The 9,540-nt window shown below is 38.3% G+C and overlaps 1 long non-coding RNA gene across 1 annotated transcript; it reads right to left on the reverse strand.

Moving 5' to 3' along the window:
* Positions 1–4,583: 4,583 nt before the first annotated feature.
* Positions 4,584–5,684, reverse strand: LOC127979513 (uncharacterized). Its single transcript, XR_008158801.1, has 3 exons — positions 5,581–5,684; positions 5,320–5,473; positions 4,584–5,095 (listed from the first exon to the last, which is right to left on the reverse strand). It is a non-coding gene; the product is annotated as an uncharacterized LOC127979513 (long non-coding RNA).
* Between the last annotated feature and the right edge of the window lie 3,856 nt (positions 5,685–9,540).

Raw genomic sequence — 9,540 nt, forward strand, 5'->3', positions numbered from 1 at the left:
GTTGGTGTCAGGCCTCAGAGAGGCTTTAATTAACAAAATAAACCAAAACAGGGAAATAAGTGTCCAAAATAAACAGGGAATCTGGTGTCCTCGTCATGCTAGAGGGTTTGTGTAGGTGGGGCAGTGTTCAGAAAGGAAGGGTCCAGGCAAGGGGCAGAGTCCGGCGGCTGCATGCGCTCACCTCCTCGGTCCGGGGTGCAAGGGGCGGCGGCTTGAACACATCTCTGGCAGCGCGGGAGTCCCTCTATGGACTCTTCCTGGACCCACAAGGACACCAGCGGGCATGCACGGGGAAGAGACCAGTCTCCGAGGGGAGGCACGTTGGGCTTTTAAACAGTGTCTGTGATGAGGCTCCATTTACATCAGGTGTGCCCCATCACACGCCACCAGCCTTGGCTCATTCAGTGCACCTCCTCTCTCACACACCCACTCCTGTTGGGAGCCTGGTGAAGGGCAGCGATTTTGGATGGCGTGCCGATAATAATTAGGGGGAGGCAGCTAGCTCGTCACAATTACAATATACATGATAATTTTAACTTTACAACTAGTAAAGCCACTTCACCAGCTAATTACTCTTGCAGTGATGCTAGAGCTACAGTACCACAAAAACAGAAGCTCAAAGATACAGTTCTACAGAGGGCTGCACACTTGTTACTCTGAGCGTAAGGTCTTTAAAGTGCACATAATTGATATTGTAATGTTAGGAGGAGTATCCTATATGTATTTAATATTCATGCTGTTTGCTCTTATTCATCAGCTCATTTAGGTCTTGAAATATTCATGCTGTTTGCTCTTATTCATCAACTCATTAAGGTCATGCTATTGATAGATTTGACTCATCTTCTAAATTGTCTGTTGTCATTGGTGACATGGTTGTGATTGCAATAGTGTAACTGCAGCAAATTATGCTGAGAAATCACTGTCAGAAATCACACAATAATCTAATGACCACCACATAACCTATTACATTAATGAGGCATATGCATGTTAATGGATTTCCTGCCCCTTATGGACTAATCTCATGAAATGCAAAATTGAAAGTCCACATGCACATTTTAAGTCAATAGGCATATAGTGCTTATTCAGTCTCAAGGTGAAAAATGCTTCAGGAAACCATGTTGACGACATCTTGAATTAGAGGGTGGTGGGTAGGGGTTATCTAGATGAAATCTGAATAAGAGGCGATGGAGCTGAATAGAGTATCTTTTGAGACTGACAAGCCTGTGGCCATGAGCCTTTTTGTATCTGTGCAATATTGTGTCCTGTAATCAGATTTCTGACTGTGGATGAATCACTCGTACTTGTGTTTCTGCTTACATACCTACATCTCACATTCCTATCCACACAGAGGGACTGAACTCAAGTAGTCTTTTGTATTTAGGACTGTCAAATTAACATGTTAAAAATTAACCTGACACATGGGTAAATTCTGTAGGTAAGGGAGTAAAGAGCAATTCAAGCTTGAAGTACTACATTCATATTAATGCAAGCAGAGATTTTACAGCCATACAGGAATGCTATGCAGACTGTGTATTGTGCTAAAATACTTGGTGCATGTATGTGTCACGGTGCTGCCTACTGCGTTGGAGCGAGGAGATGTGGAGATGTCGGAGCAATTACTATGAACAGACTTCAATGAAAAATAGGAAAACAGATGTAGCACAGAGAATGTGAGATATAAGACAGTAACATTTATAAAATGTTTTGTCCCACTCATATTATGTCTCTTTAAATGATATGTGTTTAATAAAGCAATGTGGAATGCACTTTTTGTGTTAATGTCGAATTGCTAAACTTCTGCTGTTCTTAAGGTGGGATATGTGTTAGGTAAGGTACAAGTTTGGTGATCCGCTGAGGTTTAATGTGTAGAGGTAGGGTCAACTGTGAAATTACAGATGTAACTACAGAAGTTTTTTTTTAAGTTCTTTTAAAATCAACATGAAACAGAAATTGTGATCATCTTTTATTCCCTATTGTAATGCGTATCTGAATTAAATTACTAATGTAAGAGTCAAATTTTTAGAATGCTGTATTGTATTGTATTGTAAAGTATTGCAAAAGTCAGAATGGTTGTATTAATAAACCACGTTTTCATCATAAAACTATGTAATAGCAGTGGCACTAAACAGAATTTTAACCTTTTAAAATTGCGTATAGAACTATTTGTCAGCCTTTCATCACAAAAAAATGTTCAAGGGGCCATTTACACAAAATGCTTTTTAGCTTTGAAAAACATCCCTGTTAAAACAACGACAACAACAATAGAAACCATCTACAAAAAACATTACAAACATTATAAACCATCAGCTATCAACCATCAAAACCATTAGAAATGGTTTTCTGTAGTGTATTTGGGAAATATTGCTTTAGGATGTATTGGTTTTAACAAGCCACCAATTAAAATGCGACAAATTACCAGCAGAGACCAACAGGGACCATTTACATTAAACCCATGACAATTCCAATTACAACCTGTAAAACCATTACAAATTCTTGGATGGATAGTATGGAGTCAAAATAGGGCCATATATATCTGCAAAATAAAACAATGTTTTGCAAACAAAAAAATATGTTTTGCAAAAATAAAATATGTTTTGCAAATAAAAATAGAGTATTGAGAAAAAAATTGCTTTTTTGCAAGTAAAAAAAAATAATTGCAAAAGAAAAGTTTACCACTGAGAGAAAAAATAAAGTTTAGCAAAGTAAAACTTCAGCTGCATTGACTTTGCTCCTTTAAATCTGCGTTTCAGTCATCCATGCCTCTGCGGTGCAAACTTTCCTTTACGCTTCATTTTTTCTTTGCGCCTCGCTTTGTGTCCCTGATTTGACATGGGGGAGGGGTCAAGAGGTTGAGGTGTGTACAAGGGACTAAGGCGCGTCCTTCTCGTTACGTCATCAGCGCGAGCCCCAGACCGTAGAGGTGTGCGATACCGCTAGATTTGGTATCGATCCGATACCAAGTAAATACAGGGCCAGTATCGCCGATACCGATACCAATACCAATACTTTTTAATAATTAAGGTGGATGCGTCTTCAACCTAAATCTAAATGAATTTTCATGACTTTTAATTGTTTTTGTGATTTGCATTTTGGGTTATTAATCAGTTCTACAAAAGCTTTTGTTCAGAAACAACTTTTGGTTACTTCTGTTTTATTTAAATAAAGTTACAAAATTATTACTTCACAAATATAAAAAAAAAAAATGTAAAAACAAATTCTCTTTTCAAGTAGCATGTTAATAAAAAAATTTCCCCTCTTTAGTGCACTTCTTTTCAGGATTTTTTTTCTAAAACAAAGTCACAAAGTTTTACTTCACAATGTAAAACAAATTCTCCTTGTACAAAATTCCTGAAGCCGACATCTTCCACTATGGAAAGAGGCTGCAGGTCCTTCACAATCATTTCTGATAGGCGCCTTGTAATATCCACTGCTCTTGGAGAATCAGCTATTGATCAAATAATAAATACTAAAAATAATTAAGTCTGGTGCACATCTATGTGTAGTTTAAATATAGAAACTAGTATCACTTTCACAGCTAACACAAAAAGGGTAGATCGGCCTGAAAATACAGCCATACAACGCTCCTCTTTCTCTCCGCCTCTGACTGACTGCTGTTAGAAATGCGCGGCTGAGCGGTGCGCGCGTCTAACTGCTGGTGGTTGCGCTAGTGGTGAGTCACGTGACGATACAACACAGGAGAGGGGGAGGAGAGCAGTGTCGAGCACGAGCAGCACTCTTGAGAGCTTGCTCTGCTCTGTGACAGTAGCAGCATTTTGACAAATACGGCCAGGTCGCAAAACGAGAGAAACTGAAACTTAAGTATCGATATTTTCCCGTTGGTATCGATCAATACCGATACCAACGTTGGTATCGATATTATCGATATTAGTATCGATCTGCCCACCTCTACCAGACCGAGTGGATCGATCGAAATGAAGGAGCAGAGACATGCGGGTGATGGATCACAGGCATGTGTTATTGATCGCTTTCTTGTTATTATTATTAGACTCCTATATTATTAATAACAGATACTTCAGACCGGCCAGAGGGTGTTCCTACCTCGTCTCCAAGCCAGCCTTGACTCCTTTACTAGTGGGTGGAATAACCATCCTCTCCGCACATAGAGTAATCGAAGCCCAGACCAGTTGTGGGAAATTGGACTCCTGCAAAACCCTGTCACTCCTCCAGTCCTATCTGAGGTATTTTAAGAATTTGTCTTTTAATGTAATGTTTTCATGCAAGATATTTCCCCAATGTCCATAAACTATTACCAACTTTTAACAGATTGCACAAGACGGCGACTCTGACTGGGACACAGACAGTATCTCTGACCAGCCGTGGACAGGAATCGTAGTTCCTCCAGTCAAATGCCCCTTAACTTAAGAACTTATAGGCCCAAATTCAAACTTCTTTAACCCAAACTCACACTCTCAAAACTATGGAAGAGACCAGTATTTATAAGTTTTAAATTTTGTGCTGCTTCATTCTTAATTGACACTAAATCAGTCATTGAAATGACTAGTGACCAAATGATCCATTTACAAGCAAATTAACATCCAAGTCAATAAAAAACAAACTTAAGGTGACATTGCATGCTTGTTTTATTTTCTGTATTGGCTATATTTAAAGCAGAAAATGGCTAGTATAACAACTTGTGTTCTCTTAACACATTCATTAAGATATACAATTTTACATTATGTAACACGTTGTGTTCTCTACACATACACAGTAAATTTCAAAACCATAAGAACATTTACCAATGAATAAAAGGTTTTTTTTCCTGAACATGTACAATTCCATACATTTAGTATAATTTTAAATTCTGTTTAAACCGTTGTCAAATTGAATGGCTTGGTTGGGGTTGGTATTGTCTGAATTAAATCAATTACATTTTAACATTAATTTGTGTAATCTGCAGTTTTTTTTTACAATATTTATACTAAATCAACTCTGTCAGTTCATACATAACACAGCTTTCAATTTCTTGGAGAAAGTCTTGCAGAAAGTTGATTATAGCTGTTTCATAAGTCTCTCGTACTGATCCCTTCTCCGACATTTTCGGAAGAATGTTCTGCATGATGAAGTCTGCATCAGCCTGTGGGGGAAAAAAAACAACCATCCATTTTCAGGTACATATGCACATGCATTTGGCTTTTATCCAAAGCTACTTTATTACCATTTTCTACTATTATTTTTTTTGTAAGGAACAAGTGTTTGACAATTATTTTTTAACTTGGCAAATAATAATTTTCCTATATATAACATTCCTAAAATGCAATACAAAATATAGGCATATATTTTTTTTCCAGTTACTGATACCTTATCATCATCATACACCACATCAGGGACAAAGAACTGGTGGCAAAGTCCTGAATGTTTTTCCAGGATGTCCACAAAATTGTGGACTTCAAGACCTTTTCAGATTTGCTTCAACAAAGGGACCAAACGCAGAGTTGCATGAAGCACAATTGATCTGGAAAAAGAACCAGAAAATTATTGCATAATATAGACAGTGTTGTGGCTAAATTAAAACCGTTTGCAAGGTTTCAAATGTAAAGAAGTTAGAAGACTTTTTCTGACCTTATTATGGCCTCTTTGTTCTCAGGTTTAACGGCCCCAGTAAAACCACAATTAATTATTTGATCATTCCATGCAGAGAGATCAGTTTCTTCTTCCTCCACCTGAAAAAACATAAAAATGTAAACTGTGCGTAGAAATAAAGGTTTTATGAATTTGAGGCAGGAGGCTGCTGTCGTTGTTGTGGCTGCTGCTGCTGACCCTGAGCTGACTGAATCTGACCAAGGCTTTGGGTCAGAAGACCTATTCAATTCTGTGCAGCTGTACAGACATCAGAATATTCTCTCTGTTAAATAGGTCATCACAACATCATATAGGATTATCTGGATCAGGTGTTTTAAACTCAGTTCCTGGAGGGCCACAGCTCTGCACAGTTTAGCTCAAACCCCAATCAAACACATCTGATTCAGCTAATCAAGATCTTCAGGATTACTAGAAACCTCCAAACAGGTGTGGGTTGGAGCTGGTTTGAGCTAAACTGTGCAGAGCTGTGGCCCTCCAGGAATTTAGTTTCACACAACTGATCTAGAATAAGTGCATTAACAATGTATCATATAAACATCACAGCTTTTAAACATAGTCTATAGGGATGTGACCTACTGTATATAAATAAACTTGTTAGGAATCAGAAAGAGGTTTATTTCAAATTATGTTTACACATACAAGGCATTTGTTTTGTATTATTTGTTTTACAGTATATTTTGAGAGACACCTTTAGCATCGTTTATAGTCCATAATACAACTAGGGCGTGGAGAATAATTATTATTTATTAATTATAAAACAACGTGAAAGGTGTGCATATTAAGAGAAATGTACAGCCGCCGACGCGACCCGCATTAATTGATCTCTAACTTACTTAACTTGAGCAAACGCGTTGATACACATAGTTACATATAGTTATCGGTCTATCTAGCGAACTTTAAGAAAGCGATCAATAACACATGCCTGTGATCCATCACCCGCATGTCTCTGCTCCTCCATTTCGATCGATCCACTCGGTCTGGGACTCGCGCTGATGACGTAACGAGAAGGACGCGCCTTAGTCCCTTGTACACACCTCAACCTCTTGACCCCTCCCCCATGTCAAATCAGGGACACAAAGCGAGGCGCAAAGAAAAAATGAAGCGTAAAGGAAAGCTTGCACCGCAGAGGCATGGATGACTGAAACGCGGATTTAAAGGAGCAGCGCAAAGGGAAATGTGTTGCAAAGTCAATGCAGCTGAAGTTTTACTTTGCTAAACTTTATTTTTTCTCTCAGTGGTAAACTTTTCTTTTGCAATTATTTTTTTTTACTTGCAAAAAAGCAATTTTTTTCTCAATACTCTATTTTTATTTGCAAAACATATATATTTTTTTGCAAAACATATTTTTTTGTTTGCAAAACATTGTTTTATTTTGCAGACATATATGGCCCTATTTTGACTCGATAGGTTTCTTTTTTTGTTTCTTTTTTTCCAGTAGGGATGAGTCATGGGTGCAAGGTCTAGAGATGCAATTTTTTAAAAGTTTAACTTCTTTGAACTGCATCGAAAACTCGCTGCCAATCAGGCAATGACTTTGCAGGCAGGCAGCACAAAGGCACCTCATGAAGCTGATTTTGGACAAGCTTCTGAGGCAGAGTAATGGTTAAATTATCTACAGCAAAATATAGAGAGCTTTGGTGATAACTAAGTGGATATTTAATTACTGCAATATTAATTTCTCACTAGAAATGACATAAAAAGTGGAAAACGTTGAACAAAAAAGTGCATTTACACACAAACTGACCACCGACCGCAACTTTCAGATGCGATCTTTATTTTTTGGCTCAACTGTCACAGAAAGGAATTCACAGAATTGTGGGATATCAAAGGCAGCGAAGGATACATCTGTGGTGCCTTCAGAAATCATCCATATGAAGGCATCTCAGAAGACATGAACTGAGGCTAACATTAAATTAGGAAGTGCCTTGATGCCTTACTACATTGGAATGTATTCTCCAAAGGCAGCGTATTTCAGTTTTCGGATCCAACTGTTTTCATGACAATTTCCAGAATTTCACTCATGTTCATGTTAATAACAATTTCCTCACAGTCCTTGACTCATGGCCAGTCGATAGAACATGAAACTCAAAAATGGTGAGAAATAGTTTGCTGCTGGAACTAGTTTTAGTCTGGCCAACAGGGGGTGCTCATTCCTTGACTTGTATGGGTGCAAATTCTTAGCATAAGAATCGGACTTCAGAGTGCAATCTGTTTATAAAGCGTTAGACTGGCACCGGTAAAACGGAGCGTTGATCAGGTGAGGCATTAAACTGGCCTCCTGACATTCTGTAGTCATTAATTCCTCACCTTAATTATGAATTTGACCTCATTGTTTAGGTGTGTAGCCCATCCTGATGACCGCATTAAGCTTTTCAGGATGTACTACCCCTTTATTAGAGAGGCTTCATTAAGGTGAAGACTACCGTGCAGCTGCTGCATGCAGTAGACACAGTCTGGAGGGCGCTAGAGAGTCAGACAGGAAGTGCTGGGCTGCAGTTGGAGAGGAAGGCTCTCCACCATTTTGTTTCTGGGATTTTATTTATTTTATTTTGTTTCAAGTATTAATATTGAGTTATAAAGTTCGTAGCATTTTATTTTTGTTATATTTTTGTTTTAAAACTGTTTGGGGTTGAGCTAATTTTGTTTTTGTTTTTTGTTGGCCAAACTAATTAACAAGGATGGATACAATGGCTAATGGACCAGATCTGGACAAGGATTTTGAGGAAATGAACAATGATTTGGAAGGAGACACTACTTTGAAAAGATGGATTATGAAAGACAGTGGAAAGGATGACAATGGAAAATGGACAACTGTGGGATCGAGAAGGAAGAGAAATGGAGCTGAAATGGAGAAAGGACGCACTGAACGGCAACCGACTGCACAAGGTAAAGAAAAGGCTGATACAAATGGTGGAAGGAGACAAAAGGAAAGAGGAAATTAAATGATAAATATATGAAAAGACAAAGTGAAATAGCAGAAAGACTACAAGAAAGAAATAACATTGACAATGACCGTGGAATATCCGGAAAAGCTAAATGCTATGATGATGATCAAAGCTATTGAGGACAACACTGGAAAAGTTAACTATATGGGCTAAGGAATAAAACAACTTTGAGTATGGACTTACAATGGAGAATGAAATGGACTGTGACAATTCATTGAATAGACTACTATTAAATGGACAAATGTGTAAAGTAAGCAAACTTTGTGAAACGGATAGGGTGGTCAATTTTTTACATTTGCCTAATTATATCAGTGACAAGGATGTACTACAAAAACTGCAAAGCTGGGGAGTTACACTGATACTGCCGATGAGAAGGAGGTATTACCCAGGGACAATGGTGGCAGATGGAACAAGATTTATAAGAGTCAAATTCCCTAAGGATGTGGTGTCACTTCCATATAACACCAGTTTTGAAACGGAGGCAAGAACACAGTTTTCAGTCATTCATAATCAGCAAGTAAAAATATGCAGAATATGTTCTAGTGCTGAACATGAATAGAAAGACTGCCCTCAAGTAACGTGCAGAGAATGCCTGGAGCAGGGGCATTATGCGTGGGACTGGCATTGCTAAGATGCACATGCGAAATAGATGAAGAGGAACATGAGAAAATGGAGATGGAGGCGCATAATGAATTGGAGTATTTGGAGGGAGGCTGATGAAGAAAATGCATCACAACAAACAAGTGGATTAACAAAGGATATACTGAGCAGTGAAGGAGAAGAAGAAGAGGAGGAAGCAAGAGAGAATGAGCAGGATGGAGAAGAAGAGGTGATGATTGGACTATAACTATCTGTGGACAATGTGGGGCAGGATGTGATGAAAAATAAAGAACATAATGATGCAACAAAGGACAATACAATCCCGGAAGAGTTAAGCGACATTGGGGAGAAAAGAAAAAAGGTTTGTGGAAAGAAAAGTTTTTGAGCAGGGGGA

Source organism: Carassius gibelio, chromosome B19 (assembly GCF_023724105.1).
Source record: "Carassius gibelio isolate Cgi1373 ecotype wild population from Czech Republic chromosome B19, carGib1.2-hapl.c, whole genome shotgun sequence".
Taxonomy (NCBI): domain Eukaryota; kingdom Metazoa; phylum Chordata; class Actinopteri; order Cypriniformes; family Cyprinidae; genus Carassius; species Carassius gibelio.